Here is a 17,290-nt window from a genome sequence, read left to right on the forward strand (position 1 = left end):
GCCTGCTCGGGATTCGAATCAGGTCTCCTGCTTACTGGGCAAACGCACTTACCACTGCGCCATCCGGACACAGTGATGACGATGATGTTTGGTTTGTTGGTCATCAGCACCTGTACAAAGTCCCAGTTCTTACACAGTCCAATTGTTCACAATGAAATCTAGCCAGTGTCACTAACGATAATGATGAAATGATGAGGACGACACAAACACCCAGCCCCAGGCAGAGAAAATCCCCAACCCTGCCTTGCATCGAACCCAGGACCGCGTGATCCAGAGGCAGCAATCCTAGCCACTAGACCACGGGCTGCGGACATCCGGATACCGTGATCATCGCAGCTACAAGCAACTGTCTTAACACGCCTCCCGTCAGACCCAAAATCTCTACTATGAAATCTTCACGTGTTATCACCGGAGTGGCGTCGTCTTCTAGTCGCAATGTTTCAATGGATTGCGTGTCCATCATCTTCAGGCGAAGGTTATATTCTCTTGAAGATGATGGATACGCAGTCCATTGAAACGTTGCGACTAGAAGACGCCACTCGGCTGATAACCCGTGAAGACTTCGTAGCTGAAATACGCCGAGACAGCCTCCTCCCGAACACGCCATGCAGCCCCAATGGTACCGACCGACCGCCGTGTCATCCCCAGCCTATAGGCGTCACTGGATGCGGATATGGAGGGGCATGTGGTCAGCACACCGCTCTCCCGAGACCGGAGCCGCTACTTCTCAATCAAGGAGCTCCACAGTTTCTCTCCCAAGGGCTGAGTGCACCCCGCTTGCCAACAGCGCTCGGCAGACCGGATCGTTACCCATCCAACTGCTATCCCAGCCCGACAGCGCTTAACTTCGGTGATCTGACGGGAACCGGTGTTACCATTGCGGCAAGGCCGTTGGCTCGAGAAAGCCTGTAATCCTAAATTCTCTACTTATCCAAACACTGCTAATGTAGTGCAAGTTGCCCATTATCCTCATTACTTACGGCATTTCACTGATTTCCATGAGTTCAAGCCTTGTGGGCATCTGTGCTGAATTACATGCGTGGTGTCTGTTCTTTTGGACATGTTCGAATGCAAATAAGCTTCAAAAGTTGTCGCTAATCAGTTTCTTAAGCAAGTAAACAATGTTAAACCGTGCTCCTTGCCGTAGGTTATGTGAATTTAAGTAACAGTGTGAGGGCAAAAATGTAAGGACTATCATTAACATACGAGGGGTATTCGATAAGCAAAGCGACACATCTTTTTCTCCAACAATTTCGTTTCAAAAAAAGGGCGAAATTTGTTGTGGGACATCGCGAAATAGTCCGCAGCTCGTGGTCGTGCGGTAGCGTTCTCGCTTCCCGCGCCCGAGTTCCCGGGTTCGATTCCCGGTGGGGTCAGGGATTTTCTCTGCCTTGTGATGACTGGGTGTTGTGTGAAGTCCTTAGGTTAGTTAGGTTTAAGTAGTTCTAAGTTCTATGGGACTGATGACCATAGATGTTAAGTCCCATAGTGCTCAGAGCCACAACGCGGAATATTCCCACTTCAGCCTCTATAGTTTCATGAAGTTCTGATAGGCGGCGGCGCTATATGTAGTAATACATCCGCCGTCCGCGGACAGGAAAATCTCTGAGTGTGATTTATATCATTTTTATTCAAACCAAAGTCTTTCTTCAAAGTTTACAAAACAATATTCGTGAGGTAGGACTGATCCTCCAAGCCTACCAATAACTAAATCAGAGATTCTTCCCAACATAAACTGTCTGTAGTAACCATACAACTACACCAAACCAAGCCCCGGGCGTCTCGTGAAGAGCGGCGGGGTGTCCACGTTGCCGTCACCTGAATCCGAGGACGAGTAGTGCGAGGACGGCTCCTGTAAACTGTCGGCGGTGGACGATGACGCGGCGGCTACGATGACACCAGTGGGCTCGCTCGGCGTGAACTGCCTCTCCAGGCTCCTGCGCCAGCCTAAATACTGCTTGGCGCATCGATATGGCTGGCTCTATTTGCAGTCACGTGTCGAGCGGAAGGAAAGAGGTCCGCGGCTGTAGCGACCTCTTGCGGCGCCGGGGACGCCTCCTGGTGATCTCTGGGAAGCGTCTATGTTTCCGGACCGACCTATCAGGCTGACCCCTAATCGGTCCGGGGCCCGCTCTACCGGTCTGCCTCGCGAGAAGCGAGAGTTGCAGGCGCTTAGTCTGGACACAGTGTGTAGTTTTCAAAATGGGTCTGTAATGGAGGTGCGTTCCAAGCAGAGGCATATCATTGATTTTTTTTTTTTTTTTTTGGCAGAAAACTAGAGCGTCTCAGAATTTTAAGGAGACTATCTACGGGGACGTAGCACTTACAATAAGCACGGCGACTCTCTGGGCGAGGCGTCTGCCGTCATTGCACCAAGGTTACTCAAATCTGTCCAATCTCCCACGTGTCGCAGTCAGCAAAAGCTCCTGCCGTAGTGGAACGTGCGGACACTCTTATTCGGAGTGATCGACAGAACATTTAGTTTAACAAAACTTACATATAATACAAAGAAAAAGTGAATAAATAAGCAAGAATAAAACTTTTAGAAACAAAATAAGAAATTTAAAAATTTTAAAACTAAGAAAATATAAAAGATTCAAATATTTAAAGAAAAAAAAGAAAAAAAACACAAAAATAACAAAAAAAAAGAAACGCACCACCAAAATTTCGCTGCTCCTCAGCTGGACGTCTTTTTTGGCAGTTCTGACACAGTCATCCACTAGTTGGAGTACTCAGAGGTATGTACCTGCTGGGTTCCTCGCTGCCTAACAGAACACCACAAAGTGCAACAAAGTATGATCTGTGCTGAATTCCTTACGCGTTACGAGTCCCATCGCAGTAATCACTGTTGGACATCGTCGCAGGTGATGGAACACGGGATCATTATTTCGTACCGGAAACAAAACGGCAAATTATGGCGTAGCGGAACACCGCTTCTCCTCCGAAGAAGAACTTCAAAGCCGTACCTACAGCAGGTAAAGTCATGGCGACGGGTTTCAGGGACTCTGCAGTTGTTATTCTGTTTAATGTACTCCCTCATGGTGCAACGATCAACTCTGAAATGTACTGTGCTACCCTTAGGAAAGTGATGGAATCACTTCAGCGTATTCGTGGCAACAAAAATGCAAACGACATTATCCTTCTCTATGACAATGCAAGGCGTCACACAAATCTGTGCAAACGAGAGGAGATCACATAACGTCATCTGATTGTGCTTCCCCAGCAGTCCCACAACCCGGGTCTCACACATTTAGAGTTCCATCTATTTTGGCCCAAAAAAGCTGGAAGCGGTATGTGGATGATGGGGATGTTAAGACTTTGGCTAATACACTGACTAGTAGAAAAAATGGTTCAAATGGAACTGAGCACTATGGGACTTAACATCAGTCATCAGTCGCCTAGAACTTAGAACTACTTAAACCTAACTAACCTAAGGACATCACAAACATCCAGGATTCGAACCTGCGGCCGTAGCGGTCGCGCGGATCCAGACTGTAGCGCCTAGAACCACTCGGCCACACCGGCCGGCACTGATCAGTAGAGTGGTACCATGCGTGCATACAGGCCTTCCTAATAAGGTGGCGTATGGCTGTCTCAGTGAACTGATATCATGTTGAAAAATAGGTTTTTGTAGCCAAAAGAGTGGAATGCTGAATAAAGCACCCTGCTTTCCCAAAGAGTTGTTCCATGACATACTGAAAGCTCCTGATAAACCGGAAAAATCATTGTAATACCTGTGATAGGGAAATCGGTACTATTTCTGATAGGATAGTAGGCTTGTCAACTTTTTGAGATTGCTGTGTGGATCAATACCAGAAAACGTTCTAGTAAACATGTCCTCGAAAATTCGTACCTTAAGAGGTATGAGAGCTTCTTCCGCTTCAATATTGTGAACTTCATGTTTTCTACTGATCAGACACACATACCATTTAATGACTGCGTTTTAGAGCCCATATTTAGTGGGCATTTTTTCTTGTTTGGTCCATACTACTTGGTGCAAAGATATGGAAAGCAAAGAGTTTTCAGAAGAAGAGGTTAATTTCACACTATAGAAGATGAAGCGGTAATCATAGCTCTTAAGGTATGCGATTAAGTGCCCATGTTTATTAGACATTTCTTTCTCTTTTTGGTCAACACTACCAGTGAAATTTGCTTCACTCCAATCTTAGCAACAATAGTATCTATGTATGTATTACACTGTCAGAGGTATCAGAAAAAATTTCGCATGTAACTTTGAGTTCGGCCTTTTCCGGGCCAGGGCCTCTTTCTTCAGGCTGATACATATACCCGTCTGTATTATCCCTGAAGAAAATAGGATACTGACGTGCTGAGGAACGATGAGACGCGTTTGAAGTTCGCTGAGGAGTAGATACTGCAATAAGGGATGCCAGTTTAGGAAGTCCAGTTGAAGAGGAACGGGTATCTCTAAAATGGGCAATCAGAAATAGGACAGACGAACATAGGTACAAGGAACTGCGAAGAAACCTTGGACACACGATGAAAAACTTCAGTTGATAGACGAAAGAAAGAAGTATAATAATGTTCGAGGAAACGTAGGAATACAGCAAGATAAATCCCTCAGGAATGAAATAAACAGGCAATGCAGGGCAGCCAAGGCGAAGCGGCTGCAGGAAAGATGTGAGGAGTCTAAAATAAACGATTGTCGCAGCAACTGAATCAGCGTACATAAAAGTCGAAACAACCTTCACTGAAATTAAAAGCAAGGGTTGTAACACTGAGAGTACAACTGGAATTTCCCAGTTAAATGCAGAGGAGAGAACAGATCGATGGAAAGAATACAATGAAGGCCTCTGATTGGGGAAGACTTGTCGGATAGCATAACAGAAGAAGAAACAGGTGTCGACATTGAAGATGTAGGGGATACAGTATTAGAACCTGAATGTAAAAGAACTTTGGTCACCTGAAGATGAAATAAGACAGGTAGAATACTCAACACTCCATCAGACTATGTAAAATAACCGGCGGAAGTGGTAGAAAAAGACTACTCATGTTGGTGTGTAGAATATATGACACTGCCGATGTACAATCAGACTTCCGCAAAAATGTCATTCACGCAAATCCAGAGATAGCAAGAGCTTACAAGTCTCACCTTGCGCCAGTGACAACGGTGAAAAATGAAATGATTGTTTGGCACTGCTGGACGGGAAGCCCCATCCGGGGCGATTCGGAAATCGAACGAGGGCTCACGGCATGAGAGGCAAGTACGTACCCACTCAGCTAAGCAGGCGGACTCTGACAACAGTATCTACCACCAAGTGAAGATGTCGAACTGAAGTATCGACGAAATATTATGGAATTTAAACAGTATGATACGACGGAAAACCCTAGAAGTTTATTTGCAACAGATCCGTCGGGAAAACCTGAAAAATCACATCTGCCAACGAAATACGTGAGTTTAGCAAGTTACATAGTAAGAGAGGCAGACTACTGTACACTAAGGCCTTAGTCAGCTGCCGTGACAAGAAAACTGTAGCGCATCGACGGCATTCGGGAAAAAATTACGCCTCAGCAGAAGTGAGTTCCAACAGGCAGCTTGAGATGTCGCTGACAGCGGCATTCCAGATATTCCACATTAGGCCCCTCTCTTTCCACTGTCAGAAATGCCAGACATCTATTGCTTCACATGTGAGGCAAAAGGACGCCTCCACCAAGCTGTTCCTGATGTATTATGGCCAAAATATCTACTATCGTCCTGACTACTCATTGCACTTTCTATGGTGATAGTCCTTTGGTCGTCTCACAAAATTATCACACCTTTTGCTGAATTTAGACATTATATCGTCTCTGCGGCCGCTTCTAGAATTAGACGACGAGCAGTTGCAACCTTAGTGAGAGAGAGGGTACATTATACACGACGGGGTCAACACATAGTGCCCAACAAATTACTATCGATTCATCTAAAGACTTCTTCGGACAAATCAGCTCTGTCCTGGGATTGGATTGATTGTAACACCTGCGCGCCAGCTGACTGGTCGAAATAAACAAACAAAGGCTCGCCAAATATCCAAATATGCTTGTCTCGAGGGCCACCTGCAAGAAGGAAGTGGACCATGTCGATGTACGGCGTTTCATCTGACGGATTGGATCCTGGATGATGTCGGGATTTCTGTGCACGAGGAAGGTTTGAACTACGCACCGAATCCTGGGACATTTCTAACCCGAGTAGTGATAACTGGATTAGGATAGACAATTTTGAAATTTCCCAGTGTTGTTGTAGAAGAGATTAGGAGGGACACCTGTCTAATTTTAACCTGAGCTCCACCGAAAGTTTAATATCAGTTTTGGAAAAGAAAAACTTTGCGTGAATTGAGGGTAGAGAAAGGACTCATCATTTCATTGTCGACCAGGGGAAAGCCACCGTCCTTCTCTGACGAACTGAATACAAGGCAGAGGTGATGCTTGACAACACTCTTTATGGCAAGCTGAGAGTGGGCCGTTCAAATCGCAAGCTGGGACAGGATCCTACCCGCATGATACAGAGAAAACATTAGATCTTCTCAACAAGGTTTCTATTCCAACTAAAGTCATTAAGGGCCTGTGCAAATAAGCTACCATTTCGCCAAGACGGTACGTCCTACTGAAGATACATAAGAAAGGGTCTCTTCTTTACCCGGTAGTGAGAAACACTGGAGCTGCTACCAGTTTCCTGGCTACACACCTTCCTTCACTGTTGGGGACTCTCATAGGCAAATGTGACCATCGGATCTGAAATTCAGAGGACTTTATAGGACCCCTGAAGACGCTTAAACTACAACCGTCGGATTTTTTTATTAGCTTCGATGTTGTGTCTTTATTTTCGAAAGTAACTATACAGGAATCGCTAGAGCTTTTCTTAAGCAAGTTTGAGAAAGACATTGTGCCATTGGTTTAACAAGTGCTTACTTCAACCTATTTCGTATTCAGTAACCAACATTGTGAACAAGTGGACAGTGTCGCTATGAGAAGCCCTCCGTTTCCCATGGTGGCCAGCTGTTATATAGAGAACTTCGAGGAAAAGGCACTGCAGTCAGCAAGTCTCCAACCTCCCTGCTTCCGGCGGTATGTTGACCATACATGTGCCGTGTGGCTCCACAGAAGGGAGAAATCACATGTGTTTCTCGATCATATGAATTCTCTCCATCCAAATATTCAGTTCACACTGAAAATAGAGAAGCAAGGCATTTTACCATTCCTGGATGTCATGGTTAGGAAAAGACAGACAGTACAACAGGAGACAGTATCTATCGCAAACCATCTCGCCCAGAGTTATATTTGTGGCCAGAAGCTGTCATCATCCTGAACAAGGGTGTGGTGTCCTATGCTCTGTAGAACAAAGAGAAAAAGTGATTTCAGATACTGACAGTCTACCAGGTGAGCTACAAAACCTAAGAACAGTGTTTCGACAGAACAGCAATTCTGATAGACGCATATGCCGTGTTATAAGTAATTACAGAGTAGGGATGTAAATGAAGACGCAGAGGCACCCATTACAATGGCACTCTTGCCATATTTTGGCATTATTGCCATATTTTGGTGGCATGTCTTCAAGAATAGTGGTAGAGAGAACCGTCAAGAGACACGACATGAGATGGGATGGAGTTTCTTATCTGTTGCACTTGATCTGTCAATACTGTTTGCGGATGACGCTGGAATTACCGAGCGTTATCCTGTTGGAAAACAACCTCTGGAATGCTGTTCGTGAATGGCAGCACAATAGTTCGAATCACCAGACTGACGTACAAATTTGCAGTCAGGAAGCCTCGGACAATCACGATAGTGATCCTGCTGTTATTAAGAATAACATCCCAGACCACAGCTCCAAGTGTAGGTCCAGTGTGTCTAGCACACAGATAGTTTGGTTGCTGGTGCTCAACTAGCCTCCATCAGACCAACATACGGCCATCACTGTCACCGAAGACAGAACCAGCTTTCAACAGGAAACACAACAGACCTCCATCCATCCCTCCAATGACCTGTCGCTTGAAACCAATGAACTCCCAAATTGCAGTGGTTTTGGATCACTGGAATACATGCTACAGTGCATCTGGTTCGCTCTATCCTTGAAGTAACCGATCTGTAACAATTTGTTGTGTAACTGTGGTGCCAAGTGCTGCTCGAATTCCTACTGCAGATGACAGACGATGCGTCAGAGCCATACACCAAACACGATGGTCTCTCTTCTCAGTAATGCCATGTAGCCTTCTGGAGCCCAGTCTTCTTGCAGCCATACATTCTTGTGACTACCGATACTAGCAGTCAAGTACCGCCACTACATTCTTTGCTAAGTCTTTCTGCAATATCGAATATGGAACATCCAGCTTCTCGTTGAAAGTGAGATGTTGATAACGACGTCTTTGTCACATTAAAGACATTCGTAACTATCATTAAGCCGGCCGGGGTGGCCGAGTGGTTCTAGGCGCTACAGTCTGGAACCGCGCGACCGCTGTGGTCTCAGGTTCGAATCCTGCCTCGGGCATGGATGTGTGTGATGTCCTTAGGTTAGTTAGGTTTAAGTAGTTCTAAGTTCTAGGGGACTGATGGCCTCAGCAGTTAAGTCCCATAGTGCTCAGAGCCATTTGAACCATTTTGAACTATCATCAACTCACCACGTCCAGTCTCAGAGGTAAATAACACTCGGGAACGTTACAGCGTGTTTTACAGCACTCCTGATTTGCAACCTCATAGTGGCGACACTGGCATCACTCTTATGCGAGTGGTGCGAAATTTGAATAGACATCATCTTTCAGACGTAGAAATACTCCTACAATTTCATTTATGTCGCAAACTCCTTTTTGGTGTTGTGTTTTCTTCCTGTCAGCGTCTTTTCTGGTGTACAGAGTGACAACCAGGGAAATATAACATATGTGGTAATTGATACGGCTGCATTATTTCTCGTCACTGTCAAAAATGTTGAATCTGCAGTTTAGTGGAGTCTCAGAAAATAACTGCTAGAAAATCTGTAGCTAGGTTTCACCAGAGGGCAAGTCCCCTCACTGGGCCTCACCTTGCAGATGCCTATGGAGGTAGCACTTGTAATTCTTCTGTATACCTATGTGCCAGTGTGTTTCTTTCAAAAAGCTACCATCCCTTTAGTGCTGCTGTTATTCAGTGAATAGTCGAAAACTGACGCAGACTAGAAGGGGTAGAACTGACAGGAGTTGTGCCAAGGGTTGCATGATTTTTGGTTCTCGTAAACAAAAATGGGCACTTCTCTGGTTGTATGATTCGCTGGGCAGAGATGGTTTATGTTCCCTCTGGCGGAAACGATGATACCTCGCTGCTCCGAACTGTGATTAGGAGTTTGCTGTGATCTACGTGCTGGGTTGTTAACTGCAGTGTGTGGAAGTGCATGCAACAACAGTGAAGGCATTAGCTGCCCTATATGGCGGAATACACACTCCCCGTTTGGGAAGGTGTAGTTCGCTGGTGTTCAATGTGCCTTTGTGACTGCGATTTCTGACATTTTGGACACGGTACATTATGTGGTAACCCGGCAGTAAATGTGATTATACTGTTTCTAGAATGATAGTTTCGGTCAGGTTCTGCAAGCCGATGTTCTGTTAATTCCTCCATCCATTAACCACAGTGACTGAACCTGTTTAGTTCGTTGGAAAGTGTTTTATTTTCTTTTGATAGACGACCTGTCAATTAGGAATCAGCTTATGTGCCACAATGGAAGATTGTTTAACTTCACATAAATTCATGTTGTAAACTCATTGTGCCTTGTATCCCACACTGAACTGTTTCGGGTAAACCTCTGAGCAATCAATTTTGATACACACTCAATTTGTTAATAATGTTTGCTTTTTCAGCCAAAGTTATGATGTAACCAGTCTGCATGTTTAGTGGAACCAGGTGGATGTTTAACAAGAGCCAGGTTCGAGCAAAATGTCTGAATTACAAACCCAGAACCATCAGTGAAGGGAAGCTACCTTTCTTGAGTAACTGATTATTAATAATCACTCTGAAATTCTCGTGTAAATATTGGATTTACTGCTATTAAGCTGTGTTTTCAGAAGGCTGTTGTTTTTAAGCATGGTGTTTTCGTTGCTTGCGGGTTCTGTTTTGAGAATGAAACGCTCTAAGGAGAAAGCTGTGAAATTTATTTTCATGCGATAGGTTTTGCAGAAGTCGTTATTGGAATTTGTAACTGAGCCATTCCCTGGCATCCACTGCCTACTAGCGCCACAGAAACAGGATATCTCTTCAATAATGGTGGTTCCCCGAATACTGCTACACCTCAAGATGACGGAAATATATCTTGTGGTGATTCACTTAGTATGTTTTTCAGTCACTTTGAGAGTGCTGAGGGCAATGGTTTCACCGTTGTGACTCTTAGTTATTTTACTATGAGCAATAGTGCAGCTGTTTCTGAAGTAGCTTTGCCACTTGAATGTACTAGTACTTCTGATGTTATGGTCAAAATGTGTGCAGCTTCTGCTGCCTGTCATGCTGCAGTTGAACAATGGGTTCTTAGTTATGACTGAAAACCCGACTGTGAAATTACTAAGTAATTTCATTGGTACAAGCCATACACAAGACAGTGGAATTTAATACAAAAGAATGTAGGGAAGATCTGGAGACAAGTAATAGAATAATGGATGAGTAATTAGAAAAGAGGCTAGTGAAACTGACCAGAAAGAGAATACAAATAAATTGAGGGAATAAGATGGGTCTCATTCAAGAGAAAAGAAAGCTAAAATAGTGCAATACACGTTCAGATAAGTAGTTGCAACTGAGAGAGATTGAACCACTTAAAACAAAAGGCAATTTTTAAATGTTTCTGAGATAAATAATTTTAAATAACTTATTTAAATTCAGTAACATGAGCAGAATTATTTTTAATTCTTTTAACTTTAATTTCAAACCAACTAGGCTCTAGTTTATATTGATCTTCTGAAATTATTTTTGTGTGATGGTCTGGTAGTATAATTTTAAATATGTCTTCTAGAGTTAATGTTACTGTTTGATTAAATTTAGTTAGTATAACTGTGTCTTCTGAAATATTGTAAGATATATTTCTTTTCTCAATTCTGTTAATTTTGTAAATCATCGTGCTGAGCCATTACTGAAATCTTACTTAATAATTCTTAAGTATTATAGCTGGTTATTGATTACTTTATTTATGTTTGAAAATTTTATTTAGATTTTTAAAATTGAATGAAGTTGAAACAATAATTTGTTTCAACTTAGTCACTTTTTTTTGTAAAAGTTCACTTATTTTATTTTCAGCTACCCAGTTTCAACTAATTTAAAAAAAAAAAAAAATTTTGTTGGAAATTTACTACTGAATATACTGTTTTCTTTTTTTCCATAAAACTCCTGTCTCTATGAAGAAACCTTGGGCAACACTGCCCCAGGATTTTTAAAACATACTCAGTACTTAAGCAGGATTCACACCATGAAACGCCACCAGCAAACATTTCATGACTCAAATCCACTCACCTTGGTGCTGAGCTATTGCATAAGGCAATATACAATCCTTTAACTTCACATCTGTAACAAAGCGCTGCAGCTGTGATGTTATCTTGATCTCATTACTTCTGCTGCTCACACTGAGGAAACCACTGTAGCAGGCCTTAATATCGCTAACTCATTCACGAAACAACTACTCAGTTCAGCAAATCGATTTTCGTTTATCAGCCAAATGTTCATAAACCTTAGAAATTCAAAAAATAAGCATAATCTAGATGTAAAGGACTATCCATAAAATAATCAGGAATAAAATTTTCTAATTTCCATAATAAAATTTCCTAATGACCATTAACCTACTGATTGAATGTATGACATCATTCATTTCAATACAAGTGACAGGTTTTTCTGTATATAGCGTCATTAAACTTTCACATGTTCTTCTATGTGTACTTGAGTCTAAATTTACTCATAATTTTAGAAAATAATCTTTGATATTTTCTTATATAAAATATGTATATTTATTACTGATACTTTATTTTATTTCCTTTTATTTGTAATATCATCAGAAGATAATGCTCCTGAATGGTACAGAATACCTGCAGAAGTTGATAAACCAACAGCATGAGATATTTTACCCCAATCATCCATAACAATCTGTTTTTCAGTTAAAAGAATCATTAATCCATTTGCACCTTCCTATTTGCTTTCACCAATTATTCAGTTGGTAATTTACCAACAAATTTAAATGTGCTGACAGGTCTTAATACCAAATATTTATCTTCACTACGGTCAATATATTCTAGCATTCTTTCAGTTATAGATACTTTTTAACATCATCTTCCTTTATTTTCTTAATATCACACTGAGCTTCAGCTTTTAACTTTTTCCCAGGTTTAACACCTGCTTAATATTTCGTCAAAGATCTTGTATTTCCGATTCACTTGGCATATAATCCCACTGTCGACTTCCATATTGTTTCAAAGGTGGTGTGCTACTGAATTCTCCTAAATGATAGTGATAAGGAATGGTAGGAGCCATTTCGTTTTCTACTTCTCTGTTTTGTTCTATAGCTTCAGCAAATTGTTGCCAAGCTTTCAGTTCCCTCTTTTACCTTTCCTATAGCATCAGTAACAGGCTGATCTACTTTTTCATATGTTTGGTATTCTGTTCCTGGTTGTTTATTCAATTTTTAGACTCGTCTTTTAATTCTTCCCTTTTCCTTCCTTTCCTTCCAACTTTTTAAAAACCCTTTATGTCTTATTTTGTAAACAGTTATTAAAGATAAAAATATCATTAAACCTCTGTATTTACATTACTGTTCAACATTTCTGTTGTACATTCCTCTTTAATATTTATGTTTTAGGTTCTTGTTTAACACATATTTAGGTATTGATCCTTCGATGCTACTGAAATTTTAATATAGTTTACAACATTTTTGTTTAATGTCTGCATTTTAAGAAATCAAGCACTTTTTGCCCCCATATATATTTAAGAATCTTTAAGTTGCCTCCATATTTCCCTTCATTATGTTTCTTGGTCATGTCTGTCATAAGAAATCCAAACTGATCCTAATTCAAATGTTTACTACACGTTTATTTAAAAATCATAAAATTTTAAAACACCATCTACAAACTCATGGTAAATATGTTTTAGATTTGTGTGATCCTGTCTAAAAATATTTAAATAATGTAAATTACATATTACTAATTGTTTTGGTATTTCAGAATGTGTCTGACCACAATAAAAGTAACCTATTCCTTTTTGGTGTCATCTAATATAATATTCTACTACTACATCCTAATTTTTGAGAATAAAATCATCAGATGTACTACAACTGAACTGTGCTAACTTTCATCGAAAAATATAATTTCATCATTATTCTCAGTAAAAATTGTAACCTACTAATTATGTTTGTCTCCCGTTTTTAGATATTATTATAAATTCCAAAGATTTTGGCTGAGCCAACCTTTTAGAATGTGTATGTATAATTAAAATTGTCGCCATTTAACCATCATAGAGCTAAAGTATTGCGAATCAATAACATAGTTTTGCTACATCCACTTGGTCCTATGATGGCAAAGTGAGTACAATTTGGTCTAAGCTCACCGTGGTTAATTTCTGTTTCCATCTCCCACTGGTTAATACAGGGTGTATATAAAATCTGGGAATACTTTCAATTATTTATTGGGCACGAACTAAACATTGTACTGATGTTATACATATTACATTTTGAAGAGAGACTCTGAAAGTTGTTTTACAACCATTCACTATACAAACCATGAGTGACCCAGCGTACATCAATACGGTAATCGAATTCTTTTCATGTCCGTCCCAGCATAGCATTGTTGACTGTGGGAGTCACTTAACATATTCTCTCCTTGAGCTCTGCTACATCTCGTGTTAGAGGCGGTACCTGCACCAAATCGTTAGTGTGTCTCTACAGAAAAAAGTCACACAGAGTGAGATGTGGTGACTGGGGAGGCTAGTTCATGAAAAGCTGTCGCCTTCTGTAGCATGGCCGATACATCGATGCAGCAGCATCGTGTTCAGGACCTATGAACTTCACGATGAAAATGGGGAGGAGTCCCATCCTGCTGAAAGATTAAGAGAAAGTTTGATTTCACTGGAGGCAGCAGCCATTGCTGTAACATGTCCAAGTATGAATAGTGCTCTCAGCAAAGAAAAATACCCTGTACAGTTTGCGACATGACAAGGCATAACAAACATCTACCTTGTAAGTAGGCTGTTTATGTTTTCTCTATGTAAGTAGGCTGTTTATGTTTTCTCTATGTAAGTAGGCTGTTTATGTTTTCTCTATGTAAGTAGGCTGTTTAGGTTTTTTATTGGTAACGCCACCTCTGTATGACAAACACTGGCTGTGCTGTGTGCATTCTGTGGCTGCTTTGCATTGTTGTAATACTCGCCATTGTAGTGTTAGGCAGCTGGCTGTGAACAGCGCGTAGCGTTGCGCAGTTGGAGGTGAGCCGCCAGCAGTGGTGGATGTGGGGAGAGAGATGGCGGAGTTTTGTAATTTTTCATGAACTGCTATATTTATATATGATGATATCAAGGTAAATACATTGTTTGTTCTCTATTAATATCTTTCATTTGCTAACTACCCCTATCAGTAGTTAGTGCCTTCAGTAGTTTGAATCTTTTATTTAGCTGGCAGTAGTGGCGCTTGCTGTATTGCAGTAGCTTGAGCAGCGAAGATTGTTGTGAGGTAAGTGATTTGTGAAGGGTATAGTTTAATGTTAGTCAGGGCCATTCTTTTGTAGGGAATTTTGAAAGTCAGATTGCGTTGCGCTAACAAAGTATTGTGTGTCAGGTTAAGCACAGTCCTATATAAATTGTTCAATGGGGACGTTACATATGTCGACCCTTAGCCGAGGATACCTCACTGGAATCTTCTGATTTTTTTCTTGTAGTTTGTGTATTTAGTGTAGCTTTTGTTTATTGCTAGCGCGTAATTGTAGAGAGAATCTCCTTTGTAGTTGTAGTTTTTCATTGTTGTAGAGTAAAACAGTTGTGGCATGCATGTAGATTTGCACCAAGTATTTCGCAGCTGCAATTAACTAGACATTATTTCCATTGCTACGTTATTTTATTTTGCTCTTCAAATTGTGTTTTTCTGTGTTGTCGTGTGAAATACTGTGACAATAATGGCGTGTGAAAAACGTAATACTAGGCTCCAAAGTAAACTGAGAAATGACAGTGAAAATGAAAGCAGTATGTTAGCGCCACCGAGTAATGAATTAACTGATGTTCAAAGTAGTAATTTGGTAATTGTGCATAGGGAAATGGAGCGGGCGGCAAACAATGGCGTGGACAGTGAAACAATTAGTGAAGAGGGAAGCATTATCGATCGATCGGTCGGCAATAGCTCGCCTCAGGATGCCGAAATGACACGACACGATTTCGCAAATACTGTAGATTCAGGTTTTGGATCCTCACCGTTTTCTCAAATAAGTCAAGACACATTTTCTGCTTGTCAAAATGTGAATGTTTCCGGTGCAAATTCACAGCCGAAAAGCACTGAGGAACATGTTTCAGACACCAATGCATTGTTATTACAATTAATACAACAAATGGGACAAACACAGCAAAAGCTTCAAAAGTTAGACACAATGGAACAAAATCAGAGACAAACACAGCAAAAGCTTCAAAAGTTAGACACAGTGGAACAAAATCTTAAAAAGTTAGACACAGTGGAACAAAATCTTAAAAAGTTAGACACAATGGAAAAAAATCTTCGGAAGTTAGACACCACACTTGAACAAACACGTGAAGATTTAACTACTGAGTTACATAACATTGAATCGAAATGTCAAAAAGTGTGTAATGACGTAAAAACACAAATTTGTGAGCATTTTCAGCCTATTTTTTCGCGGCATGAAAATGCATTACAGAATCACGAAGCAGCCATAAAAGAACTGCAAACCATTGTTCATGAAAATCATGAGACCTTGTGGGCTAAAATTGACTCAGTTGCATCTACCGATTCGGTTACACAACTTGCAAAAACTCAGGAAAACTTAAGGGACACAGTAGATACTCTGAAAATTGGTTCAGAAAGACACATGGAGGAAATTAGTTCATTATCAGAGAAAGTAGCCGAACTTTCGGATCAGGTCACTAACTTATCTACGAAGGTAGATGATAATCTGAATGACACAAAACCGGTAGTCTTTAATGACACAGAAGAGAGCGAACAAATTAAGAAACTGAAACAAAATCTGAATCAAATTAATACGCAACACCAAAGAGAAATCCGGGAAGTACAAGAACAGCTGACACAGGTAATACAAGAATTACGTATTTCAGAGGACACTCGCGCTCCAACACGGGAAGAGGAACTTAGAAATACGCAAAAGCCACAAAATAATAACACAGGGCATTTCGGTAATTATGAAAGAAATTGGCAAGGTACACCGAATTTTGAGATGGAACGGCCGACACGACCTAACAATGACCGATATGCGACTCGACGACATGATGATTTTGACTATAAGCTGTTCATTACTACACGTAAATTCAAAACATTTAAGAATTCTGGCAACGACATTCATCCACAAGCGTGGCTCCATCAATTCTCTCATTGTTTTCCTCCCAACTGGTCACTGGAGCACAGATTAGAATTTATGTGTGGCTACTTGGAGAATGAACCAGCTGTAAGAATGCGATCGGTAATTCACGATTGCCACAGTGAAGGAGAATTTTACCATGCCTTCCTCTCAGCATATTGGTCTCAAGCCACACAAGACCGCGTAAAACATAACATCATAATGATGAAACATTTCGAACAATCTGAATTTTCCAGTCTTGTCAAATATTTTGAAGACATGTTGCACAAGAATCAGTACCTGTCAAACCCATACAGCCCCTCAGAACTCATCCGCATTTGCTTAATCAAACTGCCCGAACATTTGAGACATATTATTTTAGCAGGACGTTGCAAAGACGACATTGAAGCTTTTCAGGGACTGTTACAAGAACTAGAAATTGACACTGATAATCGCGGAACGCGAAAACAAGGACACAACAATTACATGTCACATCCGTCACAATTCCGTGACGACAGAAACAATAACCGGACACGACTGGTCTATTCTTACAACGCAAATCGTGACCAAAATAGACACCACCCGTACGACAACCGTTGGCAGAGTAGTAATAATTACAGGGAAAGATCACCTCTCCGCGGTAGTGACTATCACAGAGACAATCAGAGAAACAGACAATATGGGAACCAAAATAATTATTATCAAGGGAGACAGAATAACTTCAGACGGAACAGTTCAGCGCGCAGTTACGATTCAGGGAGAAATTCTCCACCACTTAACCGACAAGAAAGAAACTACAGGAACTACCGACA

General features: G+C 41.2%; 1 pseudogene; it reads right to left on the reverse strand.

Annotated features, from left to right (window-relative positions):
• Positions 1-778: 778 nt before the first annotated feature.
• LOC124596838 lies at positions 779-896 on the reverse strand (annotated as a pseudogene).
• Between the last annotated feature and the right edge of the window lie 16,394 nt (positions 897-17,290).

Source organism: Schistocerca americana, chromosome 2 (genome assembly GCF_021461395.2).
Source record: "Schistocerca americana isolate TAMUIC-IGC-003095 chromosome 2, iqSchAmer2.1, whole genome shotgun sequence".
In the NCBI taxonomy this organism is placed as follows: Eukaryota; Metazoa; Arthropoda; class Insecta; order Orthoptera; family Acrididae; genus Schistocerca; species Schistocerca americana.